Source organism: Electrona antarctica (genome assembly GCF_951216825.1).
Source record: "Electrona antarctica genome assembly, chromosome: 4".
NCBI lineage: Eukaryota > Metazoa > Chordata > Actinopteri > Myctophiformes > Myctophidae > Electrona > Electrona antarctica.
Genome location: NC_136809.1, coordinates 14576837 through 14600313, shown reverse-complemented (window position 1 = coordinate 14600313; position 23477 = coordinate 14576837). Strand labels below are relative to the sequence as shown.

Sequence of the window (23477 nt, the reverse complement as noted above, 5' to 3'; positions counted from 1 at the left end):
ATCGGGATCGGCATCGAACCCAAAACCGGTCTGGCTCCAGCGGAAAACCCTTTGCGGGTTCAAACGGGGAGGCCGCGACTAGGGTTGTGGAACGCAGGTCCTTTTTGGACTCAGTGAACTGGACTTATAGCCAAACCTGTCGGGAAGTGCACGGCAATTACAAACAGGATCCCCGATATAATACGAAGCAGAGGCTAAACCACAATGAAGTCAGTGTTTAAGTTCTTCTTGCCGGCGTGCCAACTCGCCACACAGTGGTTTCACATTCCACAGAAACCCTAATCGAGTTCTCACGCACGCACGTCTTCGCTGTATTCGGGGGTATTCTGGAAGGCACGCACATACGGGACCATATGTATGGAGGCACGCACATACGGGGCAGATGCACACCAGGAGGCGTGCGCAGAGAGACATTACACCACACGTGAGTGAGCCCCCCGCAACACCGCCCCTCCCCCTCCGCTTTCACTCAATGACCTCTGCTTGGGCAGCATGCCCAGAGCCTCTTATGGATCCCCGACCGCCTAGGAAAACACTCACACTTATGCAAACACACACACGCGCACACATACACGCGCTTACGCACGCGCGCGTGTGTATATATGTGCATGCGCACGCACGCACGCACAGTCGCGCGCACACACACACACACACACACGTGTGTATATACGTATGTGGACACACTCAGCTAGTCACATACAGGCACACATTTGAAACACATTGCGGCACTGGACCTTTTTCATACATTTACAGCAAAGTACAGACACATACACACGTGTGCGCATGCACACACACACACACACACACACACACACACACAGTGACACCCCCTCAGGCGTATCATCACACACACCCTACAGATGAGAGATTCTTTCCTCCTTAGACAGGAAACCTTCGTTTCCACGGCGCCCTGAGCTGGCCTCCCCTCCCCACGTGCCTCTCCCTTGTCCTCTTTTACTCCCTCCCTCTCCCTCTCAAGTCCCTACCTCTCTCTCTCTCTCTCTCTCTCTCTCTTCTTCTTCTCATTCCTCTGGACCGTGGCTTTCCTCTCTCCCAGTGCTCCACCACTACATACCTCCCCTCTGCATCTGTGTTCTCCTCCCCTCCTCCCCTCCTCCCCTCCCTGACAGCCCACTCTGTTGCTATAGTGCAGTAACAAAGTACATACATTACTTGGGTACGGACGGTAAATTGTTTTAGTAAAGTGTCTGTACTTTACTTGAATATTTGCATTTTTGGATACTTGTGTCTTTCACTCCACTATATAGACTACATTTCAAATACAAATGTAGTTACTACATTTCTAGGAAAGGAAAAGATAGATTATGAATTAAGAACTAGACGATTTACAAGCTCATATAGCGCATATAGTGGGTTTAGAACCTTCCACTATCTGTAAAAGTTATCTTGCGGCCACACAACCCACTATACATAATGCCGACTCCTTTGCGGGTGGAGGTGTTACCCGTGGACGTGTTCATGTGCTTTCAAAATTGCTAGCTTGCCCACACAGGTTTAGTAATAGACAGGTCGGGAGTGGAGCTGCCCGGACACACAACGGCAGAACATTCACAGCTCGGAGGTCTCGTTCTCTACAAATCTCTGTGATTGTATCATTTTCTTAGTCAGCAGAAGTGAGAGTGTTAATTCCTTGTCCATTGTGCTTATATAATTGTCTATTCAAAGAAGTTATTTGATTTGTGCTGTGCATTGTGCGCGATGAATGGATTAGTATAATATGAATTAATCAGTAAGACGTAGATGATAAATGACAAATATGGTTATATTGAAAGGCAATTAAAGGCTATATGGTAAGGAAGCAACAGGTGTCATTTCCAATGTTATTTCCCCTCAGTTCAGCGCAAGTCTGTTTCATTAATCCAAAGTTTTTTAAATGCTTCAGATTTGACGGGAGTTATGGCTTAAAGGAGCATTCAGTGATTTGGAAAACCACCCAGTCCGCCCCGGTAACAAAATGTGCACATGCATGCTCTACAGTGGGGGGAAGTGCAACAGGCCAACAGCATGTGCACCAAGGCCCGCCCCCACTCGATCATGATTGGAGGAAAGCCCCTCTCATCCTGATTGGATGAAGGTTTTGCCACCCGCCACCAAAACTGAAACTAGGGTTTTTTGACCCCAGGGGCTCACTGGGGACAGGGAGGATTTCCTTATATGGTCAGCACACTCTATAGTAGGGAGGATTATCCAAAAAAAAATAAGTGATATTTGAATTAAGTCAAATCACTGAATATACCTTTAATGAAATGACGAGTGTTCTTGGCTGTTATATCCATATGGTTCTTAGCACGGTGACGGCACAAAGTATAGCCGATCTGCATGAGGAAACAGCAGCTTCCCTGCTTTAGTGCGAGTGAGACTGTGTTGGGTCGCGGAGTCGTGGATGATAGATAGAGGAGCTACGGGACACACAAAACAACTCTCTGTATCAAATATACATTTATTCCAAGGCAGCGACGCGCGTGTCTCTTCCATGGGCCATAGTGTAAGGCAAGATACCACTGGGGTAATGGATTGCGCAGAGTCTTCTCTTAAAGGCAATGGCATGTGGCACTACTGGCACGCAGTGTTGTTTTTGTCGGCTATTTTTAAATTTAGTCTCAGTCTTGGTCCAGTTTCAATCACCGTTGTTAGTTTTTATAGTATTTAGTCAAACTCATCCTATTTTTATTTAGTCACGTTTTAGTCGACTAAAAGTCGAGCATTTTAGTCTTAAGGGCTCCATCTTGTGCCACCCGGCTTATCCCTTATCCCTAAACTTATTTGCCATTTTTTACTGTTTTGAAAATCATTTTAAAATAGTTCAACTAGCCGATCTACATCTACATGTTGTGAGCTTGTAGATCAGCTATTTGAACTATTTTAAAAGGTTTTTTTAAATAGTAAAAAATGGCAAAATAACTTTAGGGATAAGGGTTAATGTTGCTCCTGAGAGGGAAGTCTGGAGCTCTTTGGTGGAGCTGTTGCCCCCGTGACCCGACTACAAATAAGCGGTTGAGGATGGATGGATGTACATATCCACATTCATGGATAAACACGCCAAAAAGACAAGTTAATGCATTAGATCTAAAAAAAAAGAAAACAAAATCACACCCGTGTGAAGTGAGGGGCGCTAATATATTAAAGTCTAACTTGTGTTGATTAGGTGATGTAATGGTGATGTAAAACAAACGGTGCCAACACAAACATTAAATTATCTTTATTGTTAATGGCATTTAATGTTTGTGTTAGGGACAAGATTACGTACATTTTCCCTTCATTGTCAATGGCGTTACATTAAACATTAAACCTGTATATAGGAGGGGCTAGCGCCTCAAAAATAAAAACAAATCACACCTGTGTGAAGTGAGGGGTGCTCTTATCATCATACATCATCAATGTCAGCCATCATCATACATCACATTGCGTCCTCAACCATCAAATCATCACAAAAGTCATTCAGCCAATCACAATTTGCGTTCTCACTTTTCCGTCTTCACTTTTGTCTTCAATGTTTGTGTTTACACAAACACGGAAAGCTGGGCATAGGAGGGGCAAGGGCCCCTCAAAAATATATTTTATGGGATTTGGGGGTTTTCAGGCAGGAAGGGGTTAATATGCATTCATTAATAATGCATTCATCATGAATCAAATACATTGTGCATATCCACATTCATAAACACTGTAGAAAGAAGATTTGATGCATTTAGAGTAGACTAGTATTTTTGCATTAAATAATATAAAGCTTTATTTTCGGGGATTTGTTTGTGTTTCGGGCATTATGGGCTTAATAACTAAAAATGCTCAAGGGATATCACTGGGCATCCTCTTGATCATTGTTAAGATGTGACCCCAAGCTACAAGAATCAGTTGAGAAAAAAACTTTATCTGACGAACCACGTTCACCCCCACGGCTCCCAGACTACCACACACACACACACAAACACACACACACCTCCACGCACGCACATGTGCATACGTGCGTACAAAATTGCACAATTGCGGGCGTGTAGAATAGATCATTTAGAAGTACTTTAGAAATATAAATTGACTTGTCTTTCAGTTCTACCCTTGTCCACTAGTCCCTCCCTGGCATTTTAGTATAGTTTTTATTTGTTGTTGACAAAATTGTCAGTATATTTAGTCATAGTTAGGGTTTAGTCATCGTCATCGAAGCTCATTTCATCAGTGAAATAAAGGTCGTCGACGAACATTTTAGTTTTAGTCAACAAAGACAACACTGCATAGTGATTGGTTTCAGTATTGTAACGCCGCCCCAAACTACGCCTATGCATAATGTAACGGGTAGCGGAGGTGTTTTAGGGATTTAGGCTGGGGTACAACATAGCAATTTTTACGGGGAACACCTCTTGCGCAATGCTAAATCCCCAAATGACGTATTTGGTGTCTCTGATGCAAGATAGCGCCCTTTGTCTCGTTGAGTTCTTTGCCCACCACGTATACCACCTGTTACACCACCTCTCCCGTGAACTCTCCTGTGCTTCTCCTGCGGTTGTGGAGCAGGAGCCATCTTATGTGTTGCATTACGGCTAATCCTTACGGTATAGGTAGCAGCACACACAGCAAAATCCTGTGTTCATTTAACTCTGAAAGTGTCAAGCATGGATGTAACACAGGTCTCCTGTTGGAACTGAATCCGGGGACAGTGCAATTACGCGGTCTGCGCACTGTCCGGTAATCTACCTGCTTGCCCTATAACTCAGTCACATCTAACTGAAAACACAACCGTGGTGGAGGAAAAGCTAGACTACCTAATGTTTCCATATAATGACTAAAGTCAGGTATAGGCGCTGACGACCACAGGTTTACTGTATACTGATTTAGCAATCAAAAGAAAAAACATGAATAGTGGTAGAGAATCGTTCGTTTTTCAAACAAGGATTTTCAGAGATGGACATTTTTAAGGTGGGTTTTAAGTGCTTTTTGGGGAGAGGGCGTTAAGATTGTGCTCCGAAAATAGCAGATATACAAGCTCACAACAAATCGCATCCGCAATGCCTTGCATGTAGAACTTGTAGGTCGGCTATTTTCAGCATGTGACACTGCCGTACCATAAAGTATAAATGAGTGAAAAAAAGGACTTTGTGATGGGTGAGAATATGAGGAGATTCCCAGGGACAGGGGCTGTGATGTTACCCCAGGATCAGTGCCCGCTCCTTGTTTTGTTTTGTTTTGTTTTATTTTGTTTTAGACTCCCTTGATCTTCCCATCCCATATACATCCTTATAAGGTATTACGCAATGCCACTGCGGCGTCACAAAAATGACAGGAGTCCTTGTTTTTGTGGCCTGGCAGGGGCTACTCTCCAACAAAGACAAAAGAGGAAAATTGTAAAGTAAAAAACTAAACAAAAACAAGAAACTGAAAGACGGCTGGAAGGACTGGAAACCAGACGCTAAATACACTACTCTATACAACCATTAAAAGTCCATAGACTTGGCCACCACTCTGTTTGTTTAAAGTGCTCTAAACAAACATTAGAAAAAGGTCCATAGACTTGACGTAATGTCTGAAAGCCAGACTCAAAAAATAGTCAAAATATAATAAGTCATGTGAAAGAGAGAGAGAGGTGGGAGGAGGAGTTGCCAAGAGGGAAAGAACAAGGACGGAGGGAGGGAGGCAAGGAGAGAGGCATGAAGGGAACAGCAGGGGAGACCTCTTACCTAGCCACCCATGGACAATAGCCAGTAACCACAGACCCTCAGGCACTGCAGGGAGTGATGGAGAGAGCGAACAAAACAAACGCTGCTATCAAACTATAACCAGATACTGTACATGCAAAGAAGAAATAAGAAAACCCCTTTTTTCCAGGCATGAATAGAGGAACACTTGGTTAATTATCGATACCAATTTATTTCAGAAACCATATAGCGGGGGGTTTTAACGAGGGGTTTCCATGATGGCCCACGGGATAATGAAACTCCCCCAGCACACAATGTTCTTTAATGGTGAGGGGAAAAATATGTTTTCTGTGCCGTTTCTTTTCTTCTTTCTTTTTAAAAAACATCTTTTCTTTTGCGGCAACAAATGACACAAATGAAAAAAAGAAAGACCAACAGGTGCCAAATGGTGGTGAATATAAAAAAAAACACACAAGATAAAGGAGAAAGGTAGAGTGCGTGAAAGAGAGAGAGAGACAGAGTGAAAGAGAAGTGTGGGAGTTAGCGCGTGGGCTCTCTCCCATTCCTCTCCCGCTGCCTTCCCATTATTTGTTGCTCTGTTCTCCTCCCTCTCTCTCCCCTCAGCAGTGCAATGTGATGCAACTCTCAAGCCCCGGTCTGCAATCGTTGCTGATAGTGCCTGCAGCGTGTCTCACACTGACACTGGCGTCTTCACTACTTAACTGTTTGGTTAAGAGGGGGGGGGGGGGGGGGGGGATGCTGCAAGTACCAAGACAGGGTGTTTTTATCGCTCCATTTTCAAAAACTCTCTTTTCTTTGCTTTTCTTTCTGTTCCTCCTGAACACTGGGGATGTCACTGTGTACGCCTCCCCGATTTTGATTGAATTCTCAGAAACCAACACACTATAGACACTGAAGAGAAGTCAGTTTGTTGTCTTTCAGTGCAGCTGGAGCCAATCATTATTTATTCACTTTTTGCTTAAAACCTGAGCCCATAACTCTCAGAGTTACACCCCCATAAGGGGCCATTTGGAACCCCCTCAAGGAACGATGAGGGTCCCTCCCTGGACCACAAGTTGAGACCCACCGATATAGCAGAGTGTTTCCAGTCAAAGTCATACGATTTGTCTCCGCATTTGACCCATCTCTTGGAGCGGTGGGCCGCAGCCAAGGAGCGGTGAGCTACAGCCGTGCCGCGCTCGGGAATCATTTGATTAGTTGATTTGACCCCCCAATCCAACCCATTGATGCTGAGTGCCAAGCAGGGTCTTTGGTATGACCCGGCCGGGAATCGAACCCCGACCTCACAGTTTCAGGGCGGACACTCTAACCACAAGGCCACTGTCTGGTCAGTGGCCTTGTCAGTGTGAGCACAATATCAGCACCCAGACTCTGACCAGAATCATAATCGGTAACACCCATGAAGGAAGAGGCCCAATTTCTTTGCAATATGGCTGCTGTGCATAGAGCCCATAACAAGCTTCTAGGTACAGTCCCAGGCAGCACTGCCAAGTCAACATACGAGTATGGCTTGGGTAGATGTGTGGTAAGTACTGGCAGGCTAGCTGATGGTAGGTGTGGCATGCCACCGCAGCAATCAATCTCCCTGGTCTTCTAGTGCATTGTTGCCTGGCTGATACTGACAATAACCCACTACTACCAACAGTACTTTCATCTCCAGAGGCTGCCCAGGGATATACAGTAATGCTCAAAGCTTCTCTGTTTAGCTTCTCAGACAGATTTCATGGTGCATGCGCATGCGCATGTGTGTGTGTGTGTGTGCGTGCGTGCGTGCGTGCGTGCGTGCGTGCGTGCGTGCGTGCGTGACAGGAATTGGCAAAATCCCTCAGCTTGGCATATCAGGATTATGACACATGGAGCGTTTGGGTGGAAGCTGGGGGTGAGAGCACCAGATGTGAGGAGAGAGACACATTCTTCTTGGGTAGAGTCTATGGACGAGTTAAGTGTGTGTGTGTGTGTGTGTGTGTGTGTGTGTGTGTGTGTGTGTGTGTGTGTGTGTGTGTGTGTGTGTGTGTGTGTGTGTGTGTGTGTGTGTGTGTGTGTGTGTGTGTGTGTGTGTGTGTGTGTGTGTGTGTGTGTGTGTGTGTGTGTGTGTGTGTGTGTGTGTGTGTGTGTGTGTGTGTGTGTGTGTGTGTGTGTGTGTGTGTGTGTGTGTGTGTGTGTGTGTGTGTGTGTGTGTGTGTGTGTGTGTGTGTGTGTGTGTGTGTGTGTGTGTGTGTGTGTGAGTGAGTGAGTGAGTGAGTGAGTGAGTGAGTGAGTGAGTGAGTGAGTGAGTGAGTGAGTGAGTGAGTGAGTGAGTGTGATATCCATGCATTGTTGTATGTATCTCACATCTTCCCACTCACCTGTCAACCCCCCCAAAACATGCGAACACACACACACACACACACACACCTCTTACCCTCATGTCTTTTCTTCCATTATTTCTTCTCTATCCTTCTACTCACATCACTTCCTGGACATACAAGCCACATACCATCACATGTCAGCCGATGTATTGTTACCCATTTCACCACTTAAACCCTACTTGGAGCTTGGTGGGCATATATGCCCAGTGTACATGTCCAAGTGTCCTATAAGCAATCGCTAACTGTGCAAACTGAATTCCCAAATAATTGACTTCGTTGTACTGGGGTCCATGTGGTTAAACTCACCCTAACCCTAAAAACGGGTCTGGTCTAGGACACAAACATCAGCCCTGACGATGACATGATTAAGAGTTAAGAGTCTTTAGACTATGCTATGGGGAGAGGGTGTGGAGGTTGGGGACTCCCTTGACTTGACTTTAGACTATGCTATGGGGAGAGGGTGTGGAGGTTGGGGACTCCCTTGACTTGAGCCACGTGAGCCACGTGACGTGAGACACCACCGAGCGAGCTAAAGCGAGTGAGTTGCCGTGTCGAACGTTGCGAAGTTCGCTTAGCCGACTCAGGGACGTTCGAGTTGTGACCCGATAGGCAGAGAATAGTAAATAATGTTCTGGCGAGAGCGTATTCCCCGTAACCCTGCCCTACTAGTAGTAGCCGGCGCTGTAAAACAAGCCATCCCATCAGCGCCCATCGACTCCCAGGCTCCGCATATAAGGGAGTCCGGTGGAGGTTGGTATGACTTTACAGGGAGGCAACCAGAGATCTAGAGGATAGCCCCACCTAAACATGGCTTACCTACCGTTTGTCATTTGTGAGATGCGGTTTATCCATGTCTAGCTCTGGAAATATTCAGATTCTTCTTGCTTAGATTAGTGGCTGGTCATTTTACAGTGACTGGTTTGAGTTCTTGGGTTTATAAGAATACTTTACAAACCATTTCTGGGACTAATCCATAGCCATAATGATAAAAGATAAAGGAAGGAGGCAAAATATTTAAGTAGCCACAGCAACTGGTGCCTGTGGGAGACTAGCAGTGTGAAAGAATGCTACATGCGTATCTGTTTTGCAAGCACTATTGAATAAGCATCTATTGAATAATGTCAATACAAAATTTCAAAATGTCAATACAATACTTCTACTCCACTACATCTCAGAGGCAATTATTTGAAAACTTTAGTTACTAGTTAGTTACTTTGGAGATTTTGATTATTATTAAAAAACATACATTTACAACTTCAGCCCTATTTAAACTTTGGCTATGCGACACGTTGTGAGCTTGTAGATCTGCTATTTTCAAAACCTTTTTTATACATTTTAGACATGATAACTTGTGAAAAGGGACATTCTGACATCTCATCATCAAGTACTTTTACTTTTGGTACTTGGTAAAGCATATTTTGATGACAATACTTTTGTACTCAAGTACATTTTGATTACTAGGCTTTTACTTGTTACTTGTAATTTCTGCTTTGCACTATTGATAACGTTTGAGTACTTTGTCCACCACTCCCCATCCTCTTTTCATTCTCGTTCTCTCTTTGTCCTCCTCTCGGACCTCATGCATGGCCTCCCATCTCTTGATAGCTCCACTCCACCGACACCGGCCTTTCTCTCATGCCCCCCGTCCGCCGAGCGCCACCACCACCCCCAAACCCCACCACCGCTTGGCAAGCAGACAAAGTCAACACAAATACTACTCCACTCCTCTGCTGCTCTACTTCCACCTTTCACTCCCTACATCCCTCTCTCCTGTCTTCACTCTGTCAGTCTCCAAACCCCACCCTGCTGCTTTCATCCAACCGCCTCCCTCTATGCACACGGGGAGAGAGAGAGAAAGTTGGAGAAAAACAAAGATATCAGATGAGAGGTACCACCAGGGATACCGAGAAATCTGAGATTGTTTTAAACACTTAAGCTCTGTCTTATACTTTGTCGTACGATGGGGTCAAGCAGGTAACAGAGTGGTGGGGGGGGGGGGGGGGGGGGGGGGGCGTTGAGAGAATGATAGTAAATACAAGATAAAAACAAAAGGGGAGGAAAGGAGGACGCCTCTCTCGTTATAAAATCTGAGCATAGGAAAGCGTCAGGAGGGAGAGAGAGAGAGAGAGAGAGCTTTGAACCCTCATTGTCAGGAATTCATTTCCCTAGACAGAGCCAGACCCACAGCAGTCTGCATCCCAGAATTCTCTCTCTCGTTCTCCCTTTCTTTCTGTCTGTCTCTCTCTCATTCTTGTGCTCTGTCATCCAGACCTCAAACACACAAACATATGCGCCTCACATTCCTATGTGCAGAGTAGATTCACCCAATTTGTTTCCACTGCAAAATAGTACTTACGTGTGCGTGCGTGCGTGCGTGCGTGCGTGCGTGTCTGTGTGTGTCTGCATAAGTGCACATATACTTGTGTGTATGTACGTACGTACGTACGTGTGCATGTGTGGCCCACGTGAGCCAAGCCAGTAAATAATAACCAGTCCCAGCTGTACTGTATGCAGTACTTTCAGTCTCCCTGCATAGCTTAGCGTTGCTGTCGGGCAGAAAACCTCTTATCTCTATATTTTAACTTTTCGTGTTTTTTCATAAATGAATGCCATATACTTCATCATACAATGAGTGTCGCACAAAGGTAGTGAGCTCACGCAGACAATGCCTCGTGATGCTGGGCGTTGTGAGCCTGTAGATCGACTATTGTCACTTCTTTTAATCGTTGTTTTTTTTATAATAATAAAAACGAAACGTTTGGACATACAAGGTTTCCACCCGACACCAACGATAGGCAAAGAAATGGAGGGAGAAGGAGGAGAGACAGAGAGAGAGAGAGAGGTTGAATAAATCGCAGCTCCAACTGAATACTTGGATAAGGAGGAGGAGACAGGCACGCAACAGACAGTAAAACAATAACTTTGGGACAGATATTAACAGAGACTGGCAGCACAACTACTGTATGCCACAGGCAGTACCCAGCTAAACCCAGAGCATAAAAATGCAACCCCATTACTCTCAGAGTTAAATCAACAACACTTCAGATTCTTGCTTCGCCGTGAGCTGCCACCCTGCATGAAACAATTTAATAAAACACCAAATGGGTTTGAGTGGAGGGTTTCACTATTGCATGACCTAAATGGTAACTTGGAGGCATTTCTGCCCCGGGGGGAAATCACAGCGCAGGTGAACAAACATTGCAACACTTCCTTCAGATTCTTTTAACTCTTACTTTAAAGTAAGTGCTAAGTGATCATTCCCAGCTATTTGCAGAATGTGGTGCTTTAACTTATGCAACATTTTCACCCTCAACTTCGGAATTCTGTGCGTGACAGCATGTAGCCGTAGCCGTAGCCTGTATACCTAAATGGGTTTAAAAAGTGTAAGGTTTTCCCCACCACTTAGCAAAGCGAAAGAATACAAGATAAGAGAAGAACAGACAGACAGACAGACAGACAGACAGACAGACAGACAGACAGACGGGAGGGGTGGTAGAGTCGGGAATGGTAAGTAAGTTGGGAACAGTGGAAAACTTTGCAGGGAGTTTCACCACCATGCAACAGGCCAACGTCAGAGATGAAATGAGGAGAGCAATGAGAACAGGGACTGCGGATGATGATGAAAAAGGAGGCAAGAGCTGACAGTCTGTCCTTTGTTCCGCTGAGCCGGGCCTGGGGAGGGAGCGAGGTGGACGCGGTCCATTTCTAAAAGCCTACACCCTGCTCCTGACGACCGACTCCTTCTTCTTTGCACTCGTATTTCCCTCCTTTTCCCCGAGACATAATTTTTTTCTTCCTCTCATATCCTGTTTTTCTCCCTTTATGCCTTCTTTTTTCTTTTCCACTCCCTCTCTTGACTTTTTTTTTTTTTCCAAGGAGGTCAGTATTTTGTTTGAGGTTCTCGCGGCCCCTAGAAAAATGCCCCGTCTTCCGATACAGCAAGACCCCCGAGGTGAGAGGGAGCAAGACGTTAAGAGGAGAGTATGGGAGCGTTAACCCTGGTTTATAATTCAAGACGTTAAGAGGAGAGTATGGTTTATAATTCATCGCACGGCAATGTTGCGTGTCGATGTGTGGCATCGCGATTCAGTGCAAAGCTTTGTGAGCTTGTAGATCTGCTGCTTTTGTAGAATAGATTAAGCCAGTGGTTCTCAAACATTTTATACATTGAAATTATGTTATTAGGAATAACCCCTTGAGATGCAGCATCTTGTTTTAGAGGGGGGCCTAAAAAGGACCCACGAAAATGTACATTATTTGGACGTGGACCCGCCCCATCTTAAAAGTGTTGTGACATGGATCCCCAGAAGAGACGATTGTGTTAAAAGCTTTATAAATTAACATCTTCCCAAGATTAAAAAAGGTTCAAAAAGCAGATCTACTATTTTTTTCTCATTTTTGTTCGCATCGTGAGCTTGTAGATCGGCTATTTTTGAAATGACGAAGAAGTATTAAATTGGGTTAAAGTGGTTAAACTGATCTTGCGCTATGCGTTAACTAATTGGCCTGGGGACTCCCTGGAACCAACGCAAGGACCCCTGGGGGTCCCCGGACCCCACTTTAACATTAGGGAGGAAGAGAGAGCGAGAAGAAGAGGTGGTGGTCGGGGTGGGGGCGGTTCGTGGTAAGGTCCGCGGAATTCTGTCTGTGTTTGTTTTGGAAATGAACACACGGGTGCATGGCTCTCGGGAGGATAATGGAAAAGAGAAGAAGGAAGAAGGGAACGTTTGTGTGTGTGTGTGTGTGTGTGTGTGTGTGTGTGTGTGTGTGTGTGTGTGTGTGTGTGTGTGTGTGTGTGTGTGTGTGTGTGTGTGTGTGTGTGTGTGTGTGTGTGTGTGTGTGTGTGTGTGTGTGTGTGTGTGTGTGTGTGTGTGTGTGTGTGTGTGTGTGTGTGTGTGTGTGTGTGTGTGTGTGCGTGCTCCCACAGGTAGCTGCCACATGCTCACACTAAAATTCATTCAATGTTCATTGAACTCTGAGGACAGTGGACCTGTAAATTAACACTGAAGAGGATTTTATGTGCCTGACACGAGGCCTATCTGAGTACGGGCTTGTGCGCGTGTGTGCGTGTCTGTTCATTGTTGTTGAATGTGCATGCGAGATAATCCTGCGCTGGCAACCAGGTATATGTTTCTGTGTGCGCAAGGCTGTGCGTGCATGCCTCCCTGTCTAGTGTACGTGCGTTTGGAAATGTTTGCAGGCAAAATAATATGTGGCTGCAGTTGTTTTGTTCTTTCAGCGTGTATGTAAAACAGCAAAGAAGACAGAGATGGGGAGAGGGGGTGCGGGAGGAGGAGGAGGACGTGAATGAGAAATTCCTAGGATGGGAGAGGGGGGGAGGACCAGGGAGCCGGTGGTTAGTTAGCGGTTGGAGTCTAAGAAGAGAAAAATGAATGCCTGGTCCAGGGCTGGGCCCAAGCACGACACCACAGCCAGCCAGCCAGACCCAGCCGGGGAGAGGAGAGGAGAGGAGAGGAGAGGAGAGGAGAGGAGAGGAGAGGAGAGGAGAGGAGAAGCCAAAGTATAAGGCCTTCTCCTTCCCTCCAATCGCAGCCCCACCCTCCTCGCGTATGGGGGCCCGTTACTCTTGCCTCTCTGCTGCAGGGGAGACATGGGGAGTGGTGGGTTTTTTTTACGGCTGGGCTGAACCCACTGAACTCTCATGTACAAACACCAGAGAAAGTAGTGAGACAACAGAGCTTATACCCCTTGCAGCCACACAAGGGCCTTCAGTGGGAGTTTTAAGGCCTTGCTGCACCCGGGGAGTATATATACGGCCCGGGGCAATATGACTTTAAATCAATATCAGGCTTATTTCAAACGTTTGCCTAGATTGCGATTAATGCATTATTAAATAAGAAATTGTGATAGCACACAATTTTTGTATGCTATCATTATGCAACGCAGTATATTTAGTCGAAAAAATATATATTTGTGTCAATTTGTTGGTATATAAGGGGAGGGACCTGCCTTTTGATTAATGATCAACCTACATAAGAAGGATTAAGTTGGTTAACCGATATAGATCTGTGCTTTTGTGATTCAATTTGGCTTTTTAGACTCAGGAAACTTGCTGTAGCCTATACTGGAAGACAAAAAAATCTCAGTAAACCCTATTTTGTTCAAATGAAAACAGGGAAATCACCAAGATTCAAGATGCAAGGTTGTTCAGACTGCATATTATTAAATAATAAATTGTGATAGCACACAATTCTTGTATGCTATCATTATGCAACGCAGTATATTTAGTCGGAAAAAATATAAATTTGTTGGTATATAAGGGGAGGGACCTGCCTTTCGATTAATCGATTAACCTACATAAGAAGGATTAAGTTGGTTATTGGTACTAAATATCGGTTTTGATATATTTTCGGCTATTTGCACAGCCTTCCTTATCGGGGACTGCCCGCTAGTCCGACCTCCCATTAGTCTGACCTCCCATTAGTCCGACCTGTCGAACCGTTCGGACTGTTCCTTACCTGGGATTTTTACATGCACCCACTGAGGGTTATGTGCTTTGCATTGCATTGTGGGTGAAAACCATCAGCAGAATCATGTTAAAGTCTATAGTAGTATAGTCTAATCTAGTCTATATTCTGATAGTTATCACTACTTTGAAGTGTTTGTTCAGTAACAGGGGTCTCTCAATCTCTCCAGCTCTTTAGTAAGCACACAGAACACCTGTGTGCTGATCTGCTATAGCTTGCTTCAGTCAGTTTGTATTGTTATATTTATATCATATTTATTCTCTTTCTTTTTCATTGTGGGGAGGGCGATGCAAAAAAACACCATGCTTTTAAACACACACACACACACACACACACACACACACACACACACACACACACACACACACACACACACACACACACACACACACACACACACACACACACACACACACACACACAGCAGGCCTCCCACCCTGTCCCTCCCTTCGGAACAGACAGTGTGTGGGTGGATTTGAGAACAGAGGGGGGGGGGGGGGGGGTACATATGACTGTAACGGGCCGACACACCCCAACAACAACACAGGAAAAGTGAGCTTGGCTCTGAAAACCCCTTCAAGAGTCCATCCGTGAGTGAGTGAGTGTGTGAGTTTGTCCACCTTCAGGAAACGGCCTGATGCAACAGCACTGCAACCTGCATATCAAAGCTGTCGGGCAGAAACCTCTTATCTCCATATTTTAACTTTTTCGTTTTCTTTTTTTTCCATAAATCAGCGCCCTACTTTGTCATACGACAGTGTCACACAAAACTTTTAGCAAAATAGGCCGATCTATAAGCTCAAAAGGCGGCATATTGAAACGTTTTGAGCTTTTTGAGATTTTTGTTACTTTTGAATTTGAATTAAGTAGGTTTTGGTTTCCACCCGACAGCAACGACATCACAGCTGTGGAATCCCAGAGAAAAGAACTTGCATCCATTAAAAAAACGAACTTTTCAGTCCCTTTCTAACAGTGGTTCCAATTACTTTTTTTTAAAGGACCCCCGTGACTCTGAGAGTGTACAAATTAACGGTCAGAGTTAAAGGCCTGTAAGGGTCCATTTGGTTTCATTTGTACTGTACACCCTCAGACTTACATGGCTACCTGTACAGGTTGGAACCTCAGGAACCACTGCTTTAGAATTGTCTTGTTTTCAGATATAGATCTGTGCTTTTGTGGTTTAATTTGGCCTTTTAGACTCAGGAAACTTGCTGTAGCCTATACTGGAAGACAACAAATCTGGAGTAAAGCCTATTTTGTTCAAATGAAAGCAGGGAAATCACCAAGATTCAAGATTCAAGGTTGTTCAGTGACTGCAGAGAAAGTGTTTGGGGAGCCTTTAGTCTGATTTATACTTTGTCGTAAAACAGTGTTGCGGGTCATGAGTTTATAGATTTGCTAGTTCAGGTGCGCAACACTGTCCTATGACAGAGCATAAATCATTAGGTTATTATCCATGAGGGAGGGGCAGGAATGGATTGAGTGCGTGTGTGTGTGTGTGTGTGTGTGTGTGTGTGTGTGTGTGTGTGTGTGTGTGTGTGTGTGTGTGTGTGTGTGTGTGTGTGTGTGTGTGTGTGTGTGTGTGTGTGTGTGTGTGTGTGTGTGTGTGTGTGTGTGTGTGTGTGTGTGTGTGTGTGTGTGTGTGTGTGTGTGTGTGTGTGTGTGTGCGTGCGTGCGTGCGTGCGTGCGTGCGTGCGTGCGTGCGTGCGTGCGTGTGTGCGTGTGCTTTGATGCGTGAGACTCAAATAGCCTAGAGTAGACTCACCTCACCTGCACCTAATCCATAACGTGCTTTCTGAGTCAGAGACTAGCCTATACTGTGATGCTCTTGGAATGTATGTCAGCCACACTCACACAGACAGACAGAAACAATTATTGTCACTGATCAAACCATGACAGTTTCTGGAGCCATTAATTGTCACCTGGCAGTCACCCCTAAATTACAACTGTCACACACACGGACACCTGATCAATAATTTCACCCAAATGTACATGTTCGCACAAACTTTCATAGGAAAATCTGTAACTAAGCCTTAGTTATTGATGGTATGTGTGGACATTGTTATTCATTAGGTATAGGCCTATATTATCCTCCATGAGAGGATATGATTATAATGTATGCATAGACAACCTGCACACAGACACATGTATGCACAGATTGCACACACAAACACAAACACATGGTCACACAACTCAGTATAGGACGTCATGCATATATAAGCCTTTATGCGTAGGCCTACTACGTGTTGTATCAACACGCATGTCTATGCCTGCCTTAATGACAGTTGTGCTGCTCTAGCTCTATGCTGCATAACAAGACAGACAGACAGACAGACAAGACAAGACAGACAGACAGACAGACAGACAGACAGACAGACAGACAGATAAACAAAAACGCCCCGGTTTAATGCAAATTTGCGTTTAGCCTACAGACAAACCAGATCAACGGGGCTATATGTTTACCTTGTGTAATAGACAGTCTCCACTCAAGCAGTTTTGGGGATAGTCGCGTCCTCTCCACAACCGTCACTTCTCACATACGCCTGGCACAGATTTGCTATTCAAGCGAGTTTGTACGTGTCTTCTCCCGGAACCATCGCAGATAGTTGTCCTTTGAAATCGGCTGATAAAATATACGGCGATTTTTTTTTGGTTTGTTTGTTTTGATCCAATCCACGCCGCAAAGAAACGTTTTACCGGTATGTTTACTGTTTCTACGAACTGTAGTGCCTTTTGCGAATATCGTCAGTTTTCAGTGACATATGAAACCGAAAACGTCGTCTAGTACATTAACGATGGGCTAAGTAAACTTGTTGTGACAAGACTGATAGGAAAAAAATGTTGGAAAAAGATCAGTTAAAATGCTGTAGCATATTTCAAATTCCTAGTAAAAAAGAGAGATATGCTTGGAGGTGCATCGCCCAGTTGCGACGCTAGTCAACTGGGTCTTCAGTGGGCGGCCAGTCTGTATGGAGAGAGGGGGGGGGGGGGGGGGGGGGAGAGAGAGAAAGAGAGAGCTAGAGAGATGCCAGCATACAGATGCACCTCCTCTTAACTTCCAGCTGTTGACTCTCATGAAGGGATTGTGCTCGCTCTCTCCCTGTGTGTGTACTAAAGTACAATAATAAACATTTTTAGATCTCAACAGGTTGTTGCATCATTCACAGCAGCACCACACTGACACACATGGACGACGTGTCATATGGACAACAACACCAATTTACCATGGCTGTCAGGCAGGGTGCCAGTCAGTCCACCCACTCCCCAGCTCCCCTCTCTCAGCCTGCCAACTTAATGTCCATCAAAGGCCCTTTATTATTCAGTTTATGCATGCAGTAAATGTTTCCAATATAATAGCACAACAGTGGTGCTTTTAGTGGACAATTGGGTTGAGAAGCCTTTAATAGTTTTCATGTCAGAGTGCTGAATTGATTGATTGAATTTTTTATTTCACAGTATGTAGAATGGGTACATTCAGTGTATGGTGTATAATGTGTAGGCTACAATCAAATGTAAGCATACAATCAAATTCAGAATTGTTTTATTGACCAAGGACATTCCAACACACACATTTGACTTGGTTGACAAATTACAGAATATAAACAATTTAAACAGTAATACAAAATGAGAAATACTATAACTGTGAGATATGTACAGTAATGTTCTTTGTGAAGTTGTAGGCAGTTGAGGAGGCTTGGGAACCACCTATGCTGCTCATTTGCGTCTCCTGACCCAGCATGGTTGTTCCTCATTAAAGCCCAAGAAGAATTTGTTCTGCATGCAGCCTCTTATTTGGGCATTATGCCCCGACCATCTCCAGGACTCAGGAGCACATGCACCTGTACAGCACATATAAACAGGCAAAAATAATTGTACATGCCACCAGCTGGACCCCGAATACCCATGCCCGAGTAAAAGCTGAGTGGGTGGTCTATGATGCGATGAGACAGCTGCAGCAGGCATCTCTAGTCACCCCCTATCAGTCACAAAAGAGAGCAATGAAGATGTCTGGCTGTTACCGATGCAGAGAGCCAGGCTATATGGCGCATCACTGCCCAACCCCGCGGCACCTCTTGTCCCCCAGCCATCGGAAACTACAGAAGGGCATCATCGCCTCCCATTGAGCACATGCTCGGTTCGATTGACCAAGCTAAAGGACTATACTTAAACCCCTAAACTTGCTGAACAGAGCCCCCCAATTGGTCTGCTCTTTTTATCCCCTAGACTACACTAAATCACTTTAACAAAAATCACACCCGTGTGAAGTGAGGGGCGCTCTTATCATCGTACATCAATCATGACGTAACATGTCGATTTGCTCAGACAAATTACGTAAATTCTCCATTCATTGTCAATGGGAATTTAATAGTTGTATTGGCCAAAAATAGCCGATTTGCTCGTCCACATATTCTCCACAATTCTCCATTCATTGTGAACGGGAATTTAATGTTTGTGTAAGACGAAAATCTACACTAGTAGTAGCTGAATATAGGAGGGGCTAGCGCCCCTCAAAAATAGCCGATCTACAAGCTTGCAATGCATCACAAGCTTGTAGATCTGCCTTTTGGGGCGAATGTTCCCCCCAGAATAGGGAAGCTACAGGCTCAAGCGGTTAAACTGTGACCTGAACAGCATCCAGTGCCATGCGACCTCATTGACACAGGAGTTTCTCTTAGTGGTCCAACCCCAGACCCTGGCTGACACCCACAACTCTCCGGAGTTCCAGTTTTGTCCACCGACATTGAAACAGATTCAATCTATGACCGGGCAGGGAGCATGCCCTGATGAGAGGAAAGGGATCTCTGGATAGCTGGAAGATTCTGCACCACAAGTTGTGGCTGGCTGGCATAAAAATGTGTGCATCATTTCTTTTATTTTTTATTTTTTTGTATTTGACAGGGACAATGCTCATTAATCAACATGTCAGTTTTCACATCCAGTGAAAGTGGGCCAGAGTTAGCCATAAGCTAATTTCCATCTGTAGTCCCTGAGTAGGCTCTTCAAAATTATGATAAAACTATCCATACAAAAAAACCTTTTTTTGTTGGATCTACTCAGTTCAAGACCTACTTCTACACTCTTGCTTTTAGTTGATCTTTTAAATTCCTTGTTATTCATGTCCTCACTGTATTGCATTACTGCTATTATTTTAATGTTTTATGCCTTATTGCTTTTCTTTTCTTTTTTTCTCCATTGCTCTATAAAGCACTTTGAGCTGCATTTCATGTCATGAAAGGTGCTATACAAATACATATTATTATTATTATTATTAGTTCCTGAGGAGCCATTGTGATCACATCTGTGTACTCAGGGCCTGCCTCTATCAGGGCTTATGCATAGCCCTTCTGCGTTGGTGAGGGAGGAGAGCTAACCATGCCAGCATGCAGTTTCGGGTTTGTGCTTACATCCACGGCAGCAGCCAGAGAACGCACTGCTACATCACCCTAGCCAGCTGATAAGGATACCGTGATGCCAGTCCAACCAGAAGAGGGTCCTGGCCAACATACCCAAGAACTGATGTGTGGTCTATACCTCAACGACCTCCTCACCCATGCAACAGACTTTGAGGGGGCTTTGAGTGGCGAGACTGGTGGGTCGTCTCCATGGTAACACTGATGTCCTGTCTCAACAACCCTGAGAAGAGGTTGAGTGTCATCACTGCCAGCGTGTGGAAGAACACAACACTGCAGGCAACACAACACTGGCAAGTATGGCAACACAACACTGCAGGCCGACAATTCTGCTGCCTGCTGGAAATTAAGGGGACAGAGTCATCCCCACAACCCCTGAGGCCATAGACACCAATATACTACAGAGAGAATAGGGTAAGTTTATTTGTATAGTACATTTCAACAAGATGTCAATTCCAAGTGCTTTACACAAAACATTAAGACACAGAGCATTAAAACAGTGCACACAGTACTGTGCACACAAAGAAATTACACAATAAAAGGACATTTGAATACAGTGTTTTGCACAAATCTGCCTCCTGGTGGCACTATACCAGGCCCATGTTCAGCTGTGTGGCATCCAGTGAATGTGTTTGCAGAGTTTGGCTGCGACCAAGCCAATGGTGCCAGAGATTAGCTGTCCACAGACGGACACACACGGACGGACGGGGTGCAAAACATACTCTCCCCAGAGTCCCCATGCCTTCGGCCTTGTGGAGACAATGACAGATTCATGAAAAAACTCTGTAATAAACTAGAAAAAGTGCCCCTCGGCACAGGTCTCCATCAGGGCAGCTCAGGTTGTGGCCTCCTGGTGGTGCTATAATAGGCCAATTTCTTCTTACCCCTTGGATGGCAATTGGATGATTTGAGGCATTTTGTTCCAAAATGTGTTTTGCAAAAATCCACCTGTTGGTGGCGCTATAACAGGCCAATGTGAAAAGGGTGGGATATATTCCTCAGCCTAGTAGGAAAGTCTGTGAAAGATTTCACATAAATTGCACGCTGCGTTCATGATTTGAGGCATTTTGTTCCAAAATGTGTTTTGCAAAAATCCACCTGTTGGTGGCGCTATAACAGGCCAATGTGAAAAGAGTGGGATGTATTCCTCAGCCTATTAGGAAAGTCTGTGAAAGATTTCACGTAAATTCCACGCTGCGTTCATGATTTGAGGTTTTTTGTTTTGCCAATCCTGCCAACTTTGAAAGCCAATGTTAGCCAATTAGGATGGAATATGAAATATCGGATACATCCGGCTTGAACACATGACTATAGAGATAGTGTGTAACGAATTGCGTGACTTTTTCAAAAGTCGGCCTCCTGGTGGCCGTTCTGGAAAATTTGGGGCAGAGGTTCATCGTTGGCATCCAGGGAGTGTGCGTCCAAAGTTTGGCATTGACTGGGTTAACGGTGCCGGAGATTAGCTGGTAACGGACGGACGGAAGGACAGACACACACACGGACGGAGTGCAAAACATACTCTCTCCCCAATGCCTTCGGCCTGGTGGAGACAAACATACTCTCTCCCCATGCCTTCGGCCTGATGGAGACAATTAAAAGAACTGCATGCAGTCCTCCATTAGGAGCAACTGGCATCATGGGAGGATATTGAGAACTCCATTGAGCCATGCATGCTGTAGAATAGATATGCGTTCTCTGCCATCTAGTGGTCAGAGGACAGAACATACAGACCAACGTCCCAATTTTAGCCTCCATTCACTGTTAATATATTAAAGATTTGACTACTTACTTACAAAGCACTGCCCCTTCTACTGATCAGAACTATTTATGGGCCAGCCCAGAGGCACTGGTATAGACAACCTCACGATTTGATTTTGTATTTTATTGACACCAAACTCGCTACAGACACCAATTTCTCACTTGGTAAGTTCATGTGTTCTCCTTGGTGTCTAAGGTTGTGACTGTGAGTTTAAGTTCAAGGTTATATCAAATGTGCCTACTAAAGCCTCTCTCTTTCAGTGTGCTACGTCTTTTAAAACCCTGCAAAAGATTTAACAACACTTCCATTTGCTTGGTTATATTTCTTCTCACTAAATCCATGCACTGAACAGTAACTAGTAGATGTACTGTATTATGATTTCATGTACAGTAAGTTACTGTTAATGCTTTTGTCTTCTTAAGCAATTATTATTATTATTTTTTTTAATAAAGTATATTGATTGGTTTTAATACAGACATTACAGTACACAACAAGAACACAATAACAAACAAGAAAAGAAAAGAAAAGAAAGAAAAACAGCTCAGGCACAACACTATTGTAAATAAAAAGATAAAGGAATATACAAAGACATGGCAAGAACAATGGACCATAATGGCAATAAGTGGCTATTGATAGACTCCCATTCAGGAAATGCATACATACTGTATATATATTAAAAAGACAGACATCATAGGCACCAAATCATTACAGTGAGAGTAGACCCATGCATACTCAACTTCGAGGCGGCAACCGCCCCCCCTCCAGGCGGCAGGGCCACCGCCCCAAGAAGCGGCCCCAACGCAACACATCGGGACCCCTGCCCAGGCGACCGCCCCCCCATACCCAAAGGGCGAACAAGCCCCCACCCAAAAGCAGAGCACCCACTAGGGAAGAATGCTGGCATATAAGAAATCTAAGGTTGGCAACTTGGCACAGAAAACTTCCAAGTACTGTGGCAGACAATGCCACAGTACAATGTCCAATATGATCTAAATAGGGATCCCAAATTTTGTAGAAAATCAATCTTTATTAAATAACACAAATAAGACATCCCGTGTTGTCACCTGTTGTCTATAGATGAAGTACACAAATTCCCAGGATTTTATCTTGATGACAGAATTTATTTTTGACATTAGTTTGAAATGTGAGTTTACAACCCTGGTGATTGCCCAAGTCATTGTGTGAAGCCATCTCTGGGTTCTCACTTATCAAGATTATGGTTGTCTGATGAGTTCTGGCTGATGCAGAATAGACATACTTATGCTTACAGAAGCCATCACGCTGTGAGAATTATAAGCATTTGATTTCAAATATATTTAACATATTGTTTTCTTCCCACAAGGAACTATGCCTTCCCGTGCATGACAATAAAACATCAAACATACAGAGGAGTAGGTCCAGTCATATACCAGCATTCCTCAACTGGCCAGCCCAGTTGGTGGTGCTACAGCGATCTTTATTTTTAACATTTGAAAATTCATAATAAATCAATAATACATGCTACCACTTTGCAACTTAGGCCCCTGAAATGTCCAGATGCTTTGAGGTGGTCAGAATTGGTCCGGTTAATTTAGCTAAAAGTTTTTATCACCTTCTAGTAGCTGTAAAATACTAAATATAGTCCAGCTTAGCGCAACCCTGAAGCCGCACCATCCCTATTTCTCTGATTAGCTCAACATGATCACGACATGCCATTGGGTCTAAAAGTGGTGAGTTCAAGACATGATGATGCAGAATGAACTTGTTATACACAGACATTGTGCTGTCAGTTTAAAGGACAACATTAGGTTGTTATTAGAGAAAGTAAA

The 23477-nt window shown here is 44.5% G+C and overlaps 1 protein-coding gene across 1 annotated transcript in view; it reads right to left on the bottom strand.

Moving 5' to 3' along the window:
- Nucleotides 1-17090, bottom strand: part of LOC306922277 (zinc finger protein GLIS2-like) — a 41618-nt gene extending 24528 nt beyond the window's left edge. Inside the window, exon 1 of the mRNA XM_079499741.1 lies at nt 16963-17090. The gene's annotated coding sequence lies outside the window, so the exon portion shown is untranslated. The remainder of the gene's footprint in view (nt 1-16962) is intronic.
- Nucleotides 17091-23477: the final 6387 nt, after the last annotated feature.